Raw genomic sequence first — 16,885 nt, forward strand, 5'->3', positions numbered from 1 at the left:
GTCGCGCGGAGGGTGAGGGATGGGGTCGGAGCCAACCTTCTTTCAATCCCAGTGAGCTGAGAGCCTCCAGCTAAGCCTGGGCTCTGCTCCGGGGCAGGCACTCGCCCTTTGCTTCCTCGCCAAAAGAAGCCTATTCTGCTCGGTGGGGTGGTGAGGGTAGTGTGCCCAACCCCCGGGGGGGGGGGGGGGCGGTGAGGACTGGCCCGTGCGTGCGTGTTCCCACTCCCCTCTGCTGTCATTGGGTGGGGGTGCGTTAGTGACCCCGTTCTGGCCAATGAGACAGAAGGGGAAAGCGGGCTGGAGGCTTCCGGGAAGAATTGCCGTCTCGAATGAAAGCAGAACGCGCCCTTTTAAGGCAAGCCCTGCCCCAGCTTTCCTTTCCTAGGCTGCTGTCTAGCAGAGCGGCTAGTAGGTGAACCATAAATACGGGGGCTCCAGAGGCAGCGGAAAAGCACGGCGCTGCCTCTGATCGGCTGCGCGGTCTTGAACGAGTTCCTCCGTCTTCTGCCTCACGGTCTTCCTCTGCAAAATGAAAACCACGATGGTTCCAACCACGGGGTTGCTGTGACGATCAAATGGGTGAGCACACCTGAAGTGTCTGTGGAGTTCTGACGCATGGTGACACTCAGTGGATGATAGCTATTGTTGCTGTTTTGCGTATCTGTGGATATGATGCTTGGAGCCACTATACCATCTTTCAGGCATGCAGGAAGGACCCCAACAAGGACGATGGGAGGGCAGAAGGAACAGCGGAGACTTCATTCAAAACGGCGGACTTCAAGACCTCTTAAGACAATAAAATCCCCGACTCTTCAGGCAACTTTTAGTTGAGTATTGTTACTTGCAGCCTAAGGCATCCTAGTCAATTCATATATAAAAGCTCGATGCCATTATTGATTTACAATGAGAAAACCACCTGGTCTGAGAGACACTCATATTTATTGAGGGCAATATTTACCTTGCAGGGAGACCGTGACATTGACTGCTAGTCATTCTCAAATATTTCCCTTCTCCTTCTTTCTTTGATAAGAAGACTGCCATCGTTCAATGGGGTACATGCTACTTGGCTAGAAACTACATTTCCCAGGCTCCTTTGCAATTAAATGAGGCCAGATGCCCAAGTTTTAGCCAAAGGAATATGAATAGAAGTGATGCGTGCCACTTTTAGGGTTTTGCCCTTAAAAGAATTGGGCGTGCCCTTCCTCATTCTTATCTCTTCTTGCTGGTGGGAAGATAGCAAGAGCTAGAGCAGACACCGCGGATCCAGAAATAGAAGAGCCATTCTGAAGGTGGGCAGAGTTGTCCCACCAGCCTGGAACCACCTACTTCGGACCTCTTATATGCAAGAAAAATAAACAATTTTGTTTAAGCCGCTGTATTTTTGGATTGTGTCACTACAGCCCATCTATATGAGACTCTAGAATATCAAGTGGAAACAATAGCACAGAAATGCTGTTCTGTGAATATTACTGTGACTCTATGTATCAGTTAGCTGTTGCTGCATAACAAATCACCAAATTGTTTAAGACTTAAAACAAAGATTTATTGGGGCACTTGGGTGGCTCAGTCGGCTAAGCTTCCAATTCCAGCGCAGGTCATGATCGCACGGTTCGTGGGTTTGAGCCCCACGTCAGTATCTGTGCTGACAGCTTGGAGCCTGGAGCCTGCTTTAGATTCTGTGTCTCACTCTCTCTCTGCCCCTCCCTCACTCGCTCTCTCTCAAAAATAAAAATTTTTTTTTAAAAACAATGATTTATTATTTCCCAGGATTCTGTATGTGGCTGCATTCTTCTGCTGGTTTTTCTAGGGCTTGCTTGCTTGTGAAGCCTCATTCAGTTGGAGGAATGGGTGAGGGCTGGGTTCAGCTGGGACACTGGGGATGGCTGGACTCACTCTCCATGTGTTCTTTCATCCTGAAGGAAGATAGCCCAGGCTGGGTTTCCTCACAGAGTGCTTCCATGAGCATTCTGAGAGAAAGCCCCAAAGCACAACCACTCATCAGGCCCCTGTTTCTCTTGGTTGACACTTCACTGGCCAAAGTGAGTCACATGGCCAACCCCAGAATCCACATGGGAGGGGCCTACACAAGGGTGTAGATACTACGAGGCTTGAATCATTGGGCCATTTGGATAACAATCAACCTCACCCCATGAATTTTGGAAGCTTATTATGGGTAATTAGAAATCCTAGTACAGTACTCATTAGGCCCATCTGCACAGGGACTAATAACCCCTGAGGAATTGGGACCATTAAAATTCATGCCTTTATTTGGTTCTTCATCACCTAGCTCCAAAAAAGGGTTTCAGATTGTTGATGTAAATACAAAAGATTTTTAAATGATGAAATAAAATGTAAAATGAGTACTCTCATTTAAAATAAGAGGGATGCCTGGGTGGCTCAGTCGGTTGAGCGTCTGACTTTGGCTCAGGTCATGATCTTGCAGTCCACGGCCTGTGGGTTCGAGCCCCGTGTCGGGCTCTGTGCTAACAACTCAGAGCCTGGAGCCTGCTTCAGATTCTGTGTCTCCCCCTCTCTATCCCTCCCCCACTTGTGCTGTGTGTGTCTCTCTCTCAAAATAATAAACAAAGATTTTTTAAAAAATGAGTGTTGGAGAGAATCAGAACAGAAGGCAAATGAAGGCAGGAAAAGAAGAAAAGATGTTGTCAGGAGTAGGGTCAGAATAAGAGGTATATGTGGGGGGTGGGGGAAGGGAACCTGACTCTGCTAGGAGAGGTCACAGAAGGGTCATGGGAGAGTGCCTACAAGATCAAGGAGATGGCCAGGGAATGGGGCTCAGGGGAGCTGGGACAAGGCTATGTCCCAAACACTCTAAGGTGGTGCTTCTCACCCTGCAGAGTGGGTTTAAATACAGATTCTGAGGCCCAATCCTTAGAACCTGGATTTTTAACAAGCTTCCCAGGTTCTGATTCTGAAAGAGATGATCTCTGAACCACATTCTGAAGTGACTTTATAGCCCATAAGCTGGTGCCAGCTTCCAGGCAGGATATTCAGAGGGGAAGAACAAGCAAGAGGGAAATGTCTTGAATAAGTGAATGGCTCTCGGAGTCCCAGGAAGCTTCTAGAAAAGGGAAAGGGATACAGTGTGATTTGGGAGCTTTCCAATAGTTGGGATACTTTATTTCCACACAGAACCAGCCTCTGCCCTGAGTTCAGATATCTCTTCGTAGGTCTCAGCTCTCAGCAATATTACCGGTTCTAGGAACCTGCCCCCATCAAAGGGACTCCACCCCTTCCCTGGCCACTGCTGATTGGACTGGGCTGGCCACCTGACTCAGGCTGGATTAATCCATTTTCTCTGCCAGGAAATCAGACAGAGGTAAGGGGTCTTTGATACTGTGTCCCTTGATGGCTGTTTTCCACGGCAACTGGCCACAGAGCCCTGCTGCTGACCTTCAGGATTGCCCGGTCCCTGCCCTTCCTGGATCCTGGCTCTTCAGCTTCCATCCATCTTGTGACACACTCTGGCATCCTCCTACTGAATTCCACCTTTGGCTGGGTTGGCTTCTGCCCCTGGCCTCCAAAAGCACCTTCACTACTACAGACTGGCTGAGGGAGTTGGGATCGGAGTTAGTGTGTCGAAGGTTGTCCCTGTGATTCCAAATTGGGCCATCCCTAAGAAATGGGCCCATCTGGTCAGTTTCCTAAAGAAACCACGAGATGCCAAGGCTGAAGCTGTCGTTTGTTGAAAGAGCTGTGGCAGCCTGTGGCAGCCTGGGAGAGACACTTTGTGCTGCAGCTGGCACTCGCCCCTGAGATGCCGGAAGCTCATCAGTGAGGGGCATAGGAAGAAGCGAGCTAAGGGGAGGCTGGCGGGGGCCTGCACGGGGCATCACCCTCATTCCTCATTGGACAGAGCCCACTAGGGGATCAAAGAGATGTTCAAGATCACTCCCATAGTTCTGGGAGGCAGGGAAACTTCAGTGAATGAGATTCCTGTTTCTGGAAATTTACCTGAAGGCTGGTGTGGTAGGTGAGACAGCCCCCTGCAATCCCTGCCCCTGGTGGTCAGGTCCCGGTGTAGTCTCCTCCCATGTTAACTAGGGCTGACCTGGGCGACCAGTAGGATATGGCATGTGGTTCTTGAGGCTATGTCATAAAAGACCTCATAGCTTCAGCCTTCTCTTCTGGATCACTCACTGTGGGGAAGCCAGCCACCAGCCCTACAGAGAGGCCCACGAGGTGAGGAACTCAGGTCACCTGCCAAGCATCAGCACCCGCTTGTCAACCAGGTGAGTGAGCCACCTCCCAGTCAAGCCTTCAAGTGCCTGCAGTCCCAACGGGCATCTTGACCACAACTTCATGCGAGACCCTGGGTCAGAGCCCCCACAGAATCCGTGAGACAATAAATGTCTGTTGTTTTCAGCTGCTAAGTCTGGGGGCGATCTAGCAATAGACGACTAATAATGGAGGATGAGTATGTGCTGGCTCGGAACTTTCCAGAAAACGTCACAAAGGGGACTACGGGATAAAACTTGCATCAAGGGGACCTCGGGCACCAAAGGCAGCCATGGGGATTCCCTGACTTCTATATCAGGGAGAAGGGGAAGGGAAACCCCTTTGGCAATTGAGGGAATGGAGCCCAGACCATTGGAAATAGCTGCTAACACCCGTGTTCTTTTAGGGTATGTCCGGCTTCATCACCATGACAGACAAAATAAGTGTAACAGTAAATATCGGGATTGCTGAGTGCCCCTCCTCGGGATAGTAAGAGACCCACCTCTTCTCCTGTGTCTACCAGTCCAGTGGACGCCATCCTGTTTTGCTTGGTAAAAGAAGAAACCAGAAAATCTGGTCTAGACCACTGAGGGGGCCCATTCTCACCTGCACAGCCTCTCCCAAACCACAAGTTCCAACAGTTTCTCAGAGAGGACCTGAGGAAATGAAATACTGCCTGCACAAAACACCCAGGGGTCTGTCCTGAAGGAACAACTCAGGGACGTCCCGATTTGTTAGAGCAAAGCTGTCCAGACCATTGATCCAAGCTGCCCCCCTGGGATGCTGAGTCAGCCTGTGTGCTTCCCCGGGAAAGACGGGGAGACTCAAGGTTGGGCTAACAGCTCAGGGACTTCTCATGGCCTGTCCGGGCTTGTCCACTTCCCTCTGGGAAAGGTAGGCCCCCGAGGGTTTCCTGATTCTTCCTCCCTTTCCTGCCTTCTCTCCATCCCATCTCTACTTCATGCCCACCACATCTCACTGCCTGCAGCCCCAAGGTGCTCAGACACCAGCGCCTTTCCCCCCAGGATCCACTCCCAGGTCGTTCCACTCTTTTCTCGCAAAGATTCTTTTTCCAGGAAACTCCTGAGGGACCTGACAACAGCATTTGGTGACCTCTGTCCTGCTGATGTCACAGTCTTGATGTGGGGGCCCCTACCCTAACTCACTCCCCAGAAGGAAGGTTTTCTCCCACAAGCCTGGACCCAGCATACAGGGAAGGGCCAAGGGGCTAGGGTAGGACCCTCTTGGGAACCATGGCTGAGGCCCCAGTAGGACAGATGCGCCCTCTGGTGGCCCCATGCCACAGCCCCACCACCACTCTTCTGCCCCAGCACAGACTTCATTCGCGATCTCACGGCCTTTAGGACCCTGCCCGCCCACCCTCCACCCTGTGCTGACTGCCCCTTTACAATGCAGAGGTCTCAGCTGAGGAGGGAAGTGAGGTCACTCCAGAGTTCCTTGTCTGCTGAGTCATGTGGCACTGAGTTGGTAGTCATTCTCACTACATTCTGAAGAAGTTTTGAGACCCAGGAGAAGGGCTAGAGAGGTACCTTTTATGCTGCAGGCCTCTGTGAGTATGATCTTATAGGAAGGCCAGGGAGGGGCGCCTGCCTAGGTGGTTCAGTCGGTTGAGCATCTGACTTTTGATTTGGGCTCAGGTCATGATCCCAGGGTCATGAGATCTAGCCTCGTGTCCAGCTCCATGCTGAGTGTGGAGCCTGCTTAGGATTCTCTCTCCCTCTTTCCCTCTCCCCTGCTTGCAAAAAAAAAAAAAAAAAAAAAAAAAAAAAAAAAAAAGTTTAAAATTTTAAGGAAGGCCAGGGAAATGAGGTGGCATCTCAGCCATCCTTGGGCCTTGAGGGATGGAGGCACAGCCTTGCCACACAGCCAGAGCCAGAAGAGGAGTCTGCTCTCTCCTTGGAAAATGGGAATAATAAGATCTGAAAAGGAGATTATAGAAGTAAAGCCTTTTATTCAACCTCTGATGAGGTGAATTTTCCAGGGGGAGTGAGCACACGGGTAGCCAGGGCAGGAATGGGGTGGGGTGAGATTTCAGAATTGCAGGTGGCTCCAAATCCTGGCAGCAAAGCCAGGCAAGCGAAGACAAGGACTGTTGTTTGCGGCATGTAAGTTTCTGTCTGGAGAACTCAGGAACGTGACCTGTGGGCCTGGGCACATGTTTGTCAAATGAAAAAAAAAAAAAAGACTGAATCAGTGAATGACTAAACCAACAACCCCAGGTGGAAATGGCCCTCTGAAATCCTGAAATCCTGAAGCGTGAAGACCAGTAATGGTGGAAAATTGGGAGCCGCCCCTCAGTTCCCAGCTCTAGAATTCCCTATGGTGCTGCTGAGAATTCACCTCAGCGCCACCTGCTGGTGGGAACTGACAGTGACCAGCTCCTGCTAGGCGGGGAAGTCTGTCACCTGGGTGAGGAAGGGAATGGTGGAGGGTGGGACCAGCGTCTCCCCAGGAACAGCTGCTCCCTAATTTATCCTGATCTTCCCGAGGGTCAGTCAAGAAAACATATCAAAGGCTTGGAAAAGGCATGAGAGATTCTTGCATGTCCTTTGAGAGAAGGTCTGGGGGTCGGCTACAGGTCCTCTGACGATCATCTGATTCTTTAGGGTTGTGTGATATCATTATTTGATTGACTTTATAACTCTGTAGGGATAGAGACAATTTGTAGGAAACAGATAATCATGGAAATGATTGCTTCCCACAGCAAGCAAATGAGTCCTGTTCACAGCACACAGAAGTTTTGCCCGGTAGAAAAGGTAAGTACCTGAAATCGAATCCTCATTCGAGCTTGTCTTAACATTTTGCTTGTTTCTTGTCAGTTAATGAGCTAAAGAAAACCTCTGACACGTGTTCACTTGTTTTTATTGTAGAGACTCATGATTTTACCTTTCTGAGAATTATATCTGAGCAGATCGCTGGTCCCCAAGGAATCTACAAAGTCTCTCGCACCATCCATCCCTCCTGCCCCCCAATCTGTTTAGGTGGCACCAGCAGCTGGATCCTCTGGGTCGCCACTGTGCCCAGAACAGACTTCGAGGACAAGCTGCCCTTGTGTGCTTCTCTGCCAGCGTCTCCCTCCAGACTGCCAGCTCCCGAGGGCAGGGGCCAGGTCTGATTCTTGCTGGATCTGCAGAGCTCAGTAGATGCTGTTGAGTGAATTTATGAATATACTTGGTTTGGACCACACCTCACTGCTAGTGAAGGAGCCTGGTGTATGGGAAGGGCAATTCATTCATGTGGCCTCTGAGCCTCAGTTTTTGCATCTGCGAAATGAGGATATTTCCTATGTGCTGATGGGAAGGATGTCTTAAGTAACTGCTGCATAGTTTCCATTTTCTTCTTTTAATTTCTATCGCCACCTCCCACCCCACCCCCCAGGATAGTATGAACAGGAACAGGGTCATTTCCTCTGGCTCTCCACCCTGCAAGGCCCACAGAAAGTGTCCAGTGACGTACTGCCACCCGGTTCATAAATGAGAAGGGGCCAGGGTGCCCATAGCCGGCCGACAAGCAGCAGGATCTACTCAGCAGAAGCCTTGCACTCCAATGCTGGGGGGTTTGAGGGCAAAGGGAGGGCTAGAGACCCGAACACGAACAGGAACCCCAAGGGAATAACTGAAGGGAGAGAATGGCTGGAAGAGGCTGGATTTCAAGAAGCCACAAGTCCCGGCCCCAGCCACGGCCCCAGCCCTAGGAACGCACCTGCTTTTCTGGCCCCTCCTTCCCCAAACAGCATCCTCTGCTGAGAAAGCAGACTTCTGAATTCCTGGGGTTCAGGCGCCATCTCGTGGCCATTTCTGAAACTGCCCATCCCGGCTGAGCAGAGCCCAGAGGCCCAAGAGCAATGGGACCAGGCCAACACTCCTCCAACTTTCCTGGCCCCCCCCCCCCCTCATCCTCACCTTCTCCCTTCCATTTATTGAGCACTGAATATATTCCAGTCTCCGTGTTCAGCCCCTTTCAGGACTTTAGCACGTTTAATTCTTGGAACAACCTTAAAAGGCAGGTAATACTAGTACCATTTTACAGATGATGAAACCGAGGCACAGAGAGGAAAAGGAGGTTTCCCAAGGCTGTACAGCGAAGGAAGTGGGCTAGAAGAGCTCCTCTCTGTACAGGAGAGGGGACAGTGAGGCATTTGATCCTGCTGCTTAGGAGACAGTTGGCTTTGCGGTCCTTTAGCTCTAATTCAAATACGTTTTTGGTGCTGACTCTGTGCCAGACCCTGCACTGGGTGCGGTTACCGGGGTCCAGTAACCCCCTCGGTCCCTATTAACCCCCTCCATGGCACTTATCACTGTATGGTCTGATTTCCGTCTTAAGTGTCCATCTCCCACCGAAACTGTGGGCTTCCTGAGACATAGGGACCTATAGTCTGTTTTCTTTGCTGCTGCATCTCTAAAACTCCGAATTGATGGCAGAACACAGAATCGGTGCTCCATTAACATTTGTGAATGACCTAACAAATCAGTGAAGGAGTACAATTAAAACAAAACAAAACAAAACAAAAAAACAACTAGGGGCACCTGGCTGGCTTGGTGAGAAGAGCATGCGACTCTTGATCTTGGGGTCATGAGTTCGAGTCCCACACTGGGGGTAGAGATGACTCAAAAATAAAATCTTTTGGGGCGCCTGGGTGGCTCAGTCGGTTAAGCGTCCGACTTCAGCTCAGGTCACGATCTCGCGGTCCGTGAGTTCGAGCCCCGCGTCAGGCTCTGGGCTGATGGCTCAGAGCCTGGAGCCTGTTTCCAATTCTGTGTCTCCCTCTCTCTCTGCCCCTCCCCCGTTCATGCTCTGTCTCTCTCTGTCTCAAAAATAAATAAGCGTTAAAAAAATAAATAAATAAATAAATAATAAATAAAATCTTTTAAAAACGTAAAAGAACTAGAAGAGCTAAAAAGAAAACAAAACCCACCCACTAGTCTCTGCCGTCAAGGCACTGACAGTCTAGTGTGGAAGGCAGATTGGTAAAGGGCAGGTGTGGTTCCTGTCCCCACCCCTCCCCCTCCTCCCCCCCCCAACCCCCGCCTTCCCTCATTGCTTTCCCAGAGGGAGCTTCAGGAGCCCAGAAAAGGCTCCTAAGTAGCCCTGCCCTGAGCCCCGAGGACAAGGCAGCAGAGCTGAGGCTCACACAGGAAGGAAGGGAAAAGGCGCTACAGGTAGAGACCACAGGGCGAGCAAGTGCCTGGAGAGGAGAGCCCGCCTGCCCGGAGCCTGCTTGCCCTGTGCGCACTGTGAACTCCAAGCCTCCAGGAGGACCGTCAGGGGAAGGGGAGAGACCAGCGGGGAATTCACCCAGCTAGCCACTTCAGACAAATCCCTCCCACGACTCGGCCTCATATTCCTCCTCCCCAAAATGGGAACGAGGCGAGGATGAAATGAGACACAGGGCTGGCACACAGAAGGGAAGCTTAGTTCCCCCAGGGGCTTGCCCCACAACCCCAGATGCACTTCAGGGGCATGGCCTGGGGCGGGGCGGGCAGTAGCTGAGCTCCAGAGGCCACCAGGAAGTAGCCTGAGACTCAGCGCTGGAGGGGGGAAGCACAGCGCCATCTACCTTAAATCAGCGCCTCAGAGGTGGCAGCACAAGGAGGTCCCTGGGTCCGAGCACCCAACTCCACGAGACAGCAGGTCCGCCCTGTGATGAATGCACGGGCGCCAGGTCGAGGAGGAACCAGGCCGGGCCTCACAGAGAGGGCACGGGATAGAGACCCTCGGAGGAGCCAATAATCCATTCTTGTTTATTAAGCACCTTCTATGTTCCAGCTATTAGAAATCCTGGCAAAGCAGCAGACGGTAAGCCAATGTAGTGTGTGTGCGTGGTGGTGTTGAAAATGTCTTCTAGGGAGAAAAATAAACACAGGAAGGGGAATAGGGACTGTGGGGGTGGTTGGCAATTTTAAATAGAATGGTGCCGGAGAGCCTCCAGAGAAGAGACCTTCAAATAGAGACCAGAAGATGTGGTATGGGAGGAAGCCATGAGGATATCTAAAAGAGGAGGGTCCAAGGCTGAGGGGAAAGCAAGTGCAAATGCCCTGGGGCAACATCGTGCCTGCTGTGGTTCAAGGAGCAGTAAAGAAACCAGAGAGGGGACTGAGGTGGGAGAGGTAGGGGCCGGATGGAGTAGGGCCGTCTAGACCACTGGGAAGCCCAAATGAGCGTCTAACATGTAGCGACAGAGGTACACGATGGGAGAAAAGCACAGACCCGCTCATTAGGCAACTCTAAACTTGTGTCTCATTACCCAGCCACACCTCCCGCAGTGCGCTATGAATTAATATTTTCTATAAATCCTGTAATTATCCTGTGAATAGCACAATTATATTGCATTGTATTTTGTGTGTTAAAAGCACTCATTTGTTAAATGTAAACATTTAAAATATACCACATATTATGCAGCTCTTCTTACTTTTTATTTAATCAACTGGAAGCCTCAAATTGGAAACAGCGGGGGGCCTTTTCTTGACCCTCAAGAATTCCCTGGAGGCAGGTCTGCTGCCTCACTCAGCCACACCCTCACCTACACGCGCTCATCATTCACCCGCAGTGCCCAGCCAGAACCCAGGGCTGGGAGACAGAGACCACCTCAGGGTGGCCTCAGACAGGTCCCTGCACTGTCTTCTACAGCTGCCCCAACTCGCCTAGCTCTTGACATTTTACAGACAGCGTCCCTATCCTCATGGACCTTCACTACAAAATGGGCAGGGATTAGTGTGTCCATTTTACAGGCGGAAACACTGAGGCTCTGAGAGGTGCCTGCTCAAAGTGACTGAGGACAGAGCAGAGTCTGGAGGAGGCAAGGTGGGGATGGGGAAGGCTTGGAAGTTTAAAGGTGAGGAGAGGAGCAGAAGGGTGTCGCCGCTAACCCTCTGGTGGACCGGACCTCAGACAGACCTGGGTTTGAATCTTGAATCCCAGCCCCACCATTTATTTACCTTGGGTAAATTCCTTAATTTTCCCTGAGCCTCGGTTTCCAAATCTTTACAATGGGACTAATGATAGTACTCACCCCGAGACCTTGTTGTGCAGATTCAGTGAGGGAACACGGACGAAAAGGCTGTTATTACTGCTGTTTTCAATCATACCAAGTGCTGGGGTTTAGAGGTGGGGTGGGTGGGGAGTAGGGCTGCTCGGTCCATACCCCACCCAGCCGTAGCCACGTGCTGGTAGCCTCCTGCTGGGTTGCTTCCCCTGCCCGTGTGGACAACAGTCATTGTACAACAATCACAGTCCACTCTTTCCCATCACTCCTGCTTTGTAGTTTACAAAGTGCTTTCATCCGCTCATTCAACCTTTACTGAGTGCCTCCTGCATAAACCAGCCCAGGGCTGGCTCCTGGGTGTCTCCTGGTGAATGAGGCAGGCATGGTCCCAGAGAGCGGACATCAAGAAGCAGATCGCACAAATGAACATATAGGTAGAAACTGGGTTAAGGGCTAGGTGAGAACAATATAGGCGGCCAGGAGAGAGAATTACAAGGGGCCCTGATTCAGTCTCAGCAAAGCTGCACAGCAGTGGCCAAGGATAGCGCTCATCCCCGTTGCCTCAGGGGAGACCCTGAATTTCAGGACAGGGCAGGCACCTGCCCAAGGGCACCGGTGAGGTGGGGTGAAAGAATCAGCACATCCAGCTGACTCCTCCCACCCAAGCTGGCCCAGGGGAAGGAGAGCTCTGGAGTGAGGGCTGGGGGGGGGGGGGGGTGGAGGGAGGGGGGTGTCTGCCAGGACAGGGAGGAAACCTGTGTAGAGTCCTGTGTTTTCTTCATACCTGCTTCACATCTGAGGGGTGGGGGACTGGCTCAGGCCCCTGGGGTCTGAAGGGCAGAGTATACTGTTCCCTGCCTTGGGCACCTGTGCCCACTCTTTGGGCAGGACTGTTCTGAGCTTGGGCTCCAGGGGCTGGGCTGTGAGGAGGGGGAGGGTCTCTCCCCAGGGTGGGGGGCTGTGCCAGGCCGGCTTAGCAGCACGCCCGCCTTGCCGGCAGAGCAGGCTTTGGGTCTGTGCCTGCTCTGAGTTGAGTCCGTGCAGCTACAGTTGGTAATGACCCCAGAGCCACCAGCCTGGGGGCTCTGCTTCGCCACTTGCAAAGCCCTTGCACAGCTCCTATCTCCTTTGGTGCTCGCCAAAAACCTGGCGAGAGAGAAAAGGCACCGGGCACGGAGCCGAGAGACCAGGGTTCAAGTCCTAGCAAATGCCGTATCTTTATCATTAAGACATTTAACAAACGTTTGCGAAGCATTTACACTGTATTGGATACAAGGTGAAGTGCAGTAAGCAAAACAGACCAGATAAGGTCCCTGTTCTCCTGGATTCAAAAAGATAGAAAGTAATCAAATAATCACATAAAAACCAGGGGTTCGATGCACAGGCGTTGCCCTCTCTCCCTCATGTGAGGCAACCCACGGGCACTTCCTGTGAGCTCTCTAGGCCCAGCCCATGCCAGAACCATCTCTTATCAGGATTGTTGCCCTACCCTGCAAATGAGGCCTCCAGCTTCCAGACAGTGCCGGAAGCCTCCTGAATGCTCTCCTGAGCCTCCCATCAGCTTTTCACTTGAAATAAAATCCAAACTCCATCCTGTCCCTTACAAGGCCCTGTGTGACCGGCATCCTGTTAACGTCTCCTGACTCATCTCCTGTCGCTCTGGCCCTCGCTCTTTCCATTCTGGACATACTAGTCCCCTTGTTTCTCAAATCCATGGGCCTCAAGGCCCCTTGCCCTTGCTGTTCCCTCTGCCTGGAATGTTCCACACACAGACTTTTCTGTGGCTTCCTCTCTCACTTCATACAGCTCTCTGAACAGATAGCACCTTCCTTCCTTCCATCCTTTGTCCTTCGCTTTCTTCCAGAATACAGATCAGCACCGCTTAAGTGTTATGTATATGTAATCACCAGTCTCTCCATCCAGAGCAGGCCTGGTACATGCGAGGCACCGAACAAAAGAGTGAACACAGGGGCACCCTGGTGACTCAGTCGGTTAAGCATCTGACTTCGGCTCAGGTCACGATCTCACAGTACGTGGGTTCGAGCCCTGCATCGGGCTCTATGCTGATAGCTCGGAGCCTGGAGCCTACGTCAGATTCTGTGTCTCCCTCTGTCCGCCCCTCCCCCACTTGTGCTCTGTCTCTCTCTTGAAAATAAACATTAAAAAAAAAAAGTTTAAAAGAGTGAAGACAATTAGGAAGTGGAATAAGGGAATGAAAAATACAGGCAGTCTTACAGATGAGGGGACAGGAGGTCTCAACTCATTGCGGGCAGGGTATCAGAAATGGTTCCCTTAGGACCTGGGACAGCCCTTTAGAATTAATCCAAACTGAGGCAGGGTGGCCAAGCCTTTGAACCTCCCTGTTGACCAGTCGTAGGCTGTCCCTGGAGAAAGGGACCTTGTCCCTGACAGAAGGACATTTGGGCGGAAATCTGAAGTGTGGAACAGAGCACTCGGGCGGAGGGAACAGTCTATGTGAAAGCTGAGAGGCCACAGTGTCCCAACAATGGAGCAGCTGACAGGAGAGTGAGGGGGGGTGGGGATCAATGGAGGTGAGTCAGGAGCTCAGTTTGTCCTAGAAATGACAAAGGGCAGCGGCAGGGAGGGAGCCCGAAGCCATGGAGTGGCTGGGTAGCTTTGAGTCTCCTGGAGACCCTCTGACTGCCCTGTAGAGAAGCAGAGGCGAGAGAGGAGGGGAACCACTTTGGACGCTTTGGTGATTCAGGCATGAGATGATGCTAGGCTTAGGTGGCGGCTCTGGGAATGGAGAGAAGAAGACAGGAAGTCTGACCCCCCAGAGAATCTCCAGTGGGTCCCAGGCAGAGACTTGCTCACGGCTGGATGGCTGTCTCAGGGTCACGTCTGGGCTCTGGTTCCTTGAAGCATTCTGGGGGAATGAGCGCCCAGGCCTGAAGGGGGTCTGGGTGGTGCCCCTGGCATCCATGAGCAGCAACCCCCCCAGAGGGGCTCTCCTGACCCCAGCTTAACTGTGCAAAGTCCAGACCTCTTACAAAGCTCTTTGCGATTTCCCATATTTGTTGGAACTTAAGGCGGGGGTTATGTACGTCCAGGAACCCACTTTGCTCAGCCCCAGCTCTGAGTGTTACTCAGCCTAGTACACAGAAAGCACTCACTAACTGCTAGATGGCCAGACTAGAATGTGAAGGGAGGAAAAAGGGGGCAAGTCTGGAGGGACTCCCAACTTTCTTTCTGGTTTGCGTCCTCGGGTTAGTTGGGGGCCAAACTGGGAAGGGAAGGTGTAGGATTGGGACATGCCGAGGCCATGGTGTGATTGAGAGGCCCAAGCCCTGGGGTCTGGTGCCAACCCTTCGAGGAGCCCCACCATGATGGCGTAAGAGGGAGAAGAGGCCACGGGGATTGCCGGGCGTAGGGGAGCCAGGACGGAATGGAGTCGCAGAATCGAGGGATCGGGCAATGCTGTCAGACACCAAGATCCTAGCAAAGGGGATAAGGACGGAGAAGGAGGGCCCCTCAGGAACATGGCAGGCCTGGGTGAAGCATGCATAAGCTTGGGAGGGGGGCTTGGTGAGGGACCTGAGGCTTGGTAAAAGCATGCAGTCTTGGAGGAAGGGGTGGAGAAAACAAGGCCGTATGGAGAGCAGCGAACGAGGAGGCCTGCCCCGGAGCTCTGACCCCCTCAAGTGCCCAGAAGCTCCCAATTCCACTCTCAGAGCCCAGGGTCAAGATCCCTCCCTCCTCCACTGTGCCTCCTTGAGGTCCCCCTGACAAGTATCCCTTGGGTTCCTTCCTGGGAACTGTTGCCTCGGCCCAAATTCAGGTTGGACAACAGGAAGGACTTCCTGGCTGGAAGGGATGGGAGACCCTGGACAAGGTGAATGGGGGCATTTCTGTCCCCAAACGAGGCATCAGATACAGTGACTTCTGGAGGTCCCTTTCTAATTGCTGGGCCAAAAAAAAAAAAAAAAAGGCAGAGTGTTTTACAACCTGGATGGGGCAGGAAAGGGAACTTTTTAGAACAGGGAAGAAGCACTTGCTGACAAAGAGCATCAGCATCAATAGCTCAGACTTAAGCTAGACTCCCTGCATTAAAATCCCAGCTCTGTCACTAACCAGCTGTGTAACCTTGGGTAACTACTTAACCTCTCTGTGCCTCGGTTTCATCTGTAAAATGGGATCAAAAGTAGTACCCATCTCTTAGGGCTCTTATGAAGCTTGAATAAATCAACTGAAGGGGCACCTGGCTGGCTCAGTTGGTAGATCATGGGATCTCAGGGGTGTGAGTTCAAGCCCCACATTGGGCGTGGAACCTGCTTAAAAGAATAAAACAAATAAACTAAAATGTGTAAGGTGCTCAGAACAGTGCCCGGAACAAAATGAGCCTTATATCAACATTTAAAAAATGAAAGATACTGGTTACTTCCACTCGTGAGCCTCCTGGGTTCTGGGCACTGTGCCATGTTCTTTATTCACATTACCTCTACTCCCCACATTCCTCTATAAGATAGTTCTTATAATTCCCATTTTCTAGACGAAGAAACGGAGCCCCAGAAAGGTGAAATCACTTTAAGTTGATCTAGGCTGACTCTAGAGCACTCTTTTTTTTTTTTTTTTAAAGATTTCAAGTATGCTCTACACCCAATATGGGGCTCGAACCCACAACCCCAAGATCAAGAGTTGCACACTCCAGTGATTAAGCCAGCCAGGTGCCTCTCTATCAGCCCTCTTAACTATTATACTGTGTTGCTTTTCTCTATGACAAAGGAAGGGGAGGGTGGACGAAATGACCTCCTAGAGGCCTATCTTAGATGTTCACACCCATACTCACAGCCGCAGACCCCTCCTGTTTATAAACCATCTCAGCCTCGTCAGAGCCTAGGAAGATTTTCCTAGTTACACAGGGTAACGAATAGCCCAGAGCTGCAACCATCTCATTAGGCAATTATCTCCCTGAGTACCACAGCAAGGAAGTGACCTCACTGGTCCCTCGACACCACCCTGCCACTGGGGATGGAGGTAATGAGGGTAATCACGGTAGTGGTGACAGTGACATTGATGGTGACGTGGTCAAGTGATGGAAAAGCTGATGGCTCAGGTCTTGATGTGGGTGGAGGAGGCGACGGGGCTGGTAACTGACTTGATGGTGGCTGAGGTGATGGCTAATGGTGGTGGTAGATCCCAGCATTGATGGGAGGTGACAGCAACAGTGGTGACCTATCATGTAGACCTCAGGGCTGGGTTTCTCTCGGAGGGCCTCTGGGCCTTCATCTGACCCTCCAGATGGGGAGGTTGGAGAGCTAACAACTACATTTCCCTCCCTCCAGCATCTGCCTGTGGAACAAGCTCCACCAATTATTATCTTTTTTGATATAATTTATCGTCAAGTTGGCTAACATACCGTGTGCACAGTGTGCCCTTGGTTTGGGGGGTAGATTCCCAGGACTCATCGCTTACACACAACACCCAGGGCTCATCCCAACGAGTGCCCTCCTCGGTGTCCATCACCCATTACTCCCTCTCCCCCGCCTCCCCCGCCACCAGCCCTCAGTTTACAAGCTCCACCAATTAGATTCAGTTGGGCAGCGTTTGGAAAGCTAAAGTGAGGCGCAGTCCTGTGTTTTCTCCTTTGTAAAATAGGACCAAAAATAAAACAGTGCCTGGCACGTG

General features: G+C 51.6%; 1 long non-coding RNA gene across 3 annotated transcripts; it reads left to right on the plus strand.

Annotated features, from left to right (window-relative positions):
* Positions 1-4,153: 4,153 nt before the first annotated feature.
* On the plus strand, positions 4,154-8,882 carry LOC131505196 (uncharacterized). Of its 3 annotated transcripts, XR_009258304.1 has the most exons (5): positions 4,154-4,250; positions 4,643-4,787; positions 5,653-5,806; positions 6,962-7,013; positions 7,128-8,882. It is a non-coding gene; the product is annotated as an uncharacterized LOC131505196 (long non-coding RNA). The 3 variants fall into 3 exon arrangements; XR_009258303.1 differs by lacking the exon at positions 5,653-5,806 and having other exon boundaries at positions 4,643-5,130; XR_009258302.1 differs by lacking the exon at positions 5,653-5,806.
* Positions 8,883-16,885: the final 8,003 nt, after the last annotated feature.

This window comes from Neofelis nebulosa, chromosome 2 (genome assembly GCF_028018385.1).
Source record: "Neofelis nebulosa isolate mNeoNeb1 chromosome 2, mNeoNeb1.pri, whole genome shotgun sequence".
Classification (NCBI taxonomy): domain Eukaryota; kingdom Metazoa; phylum Chordata; class Mammalia; order Carnivora; family Felidae; genus Neofelis; species Neofelis nebulosa.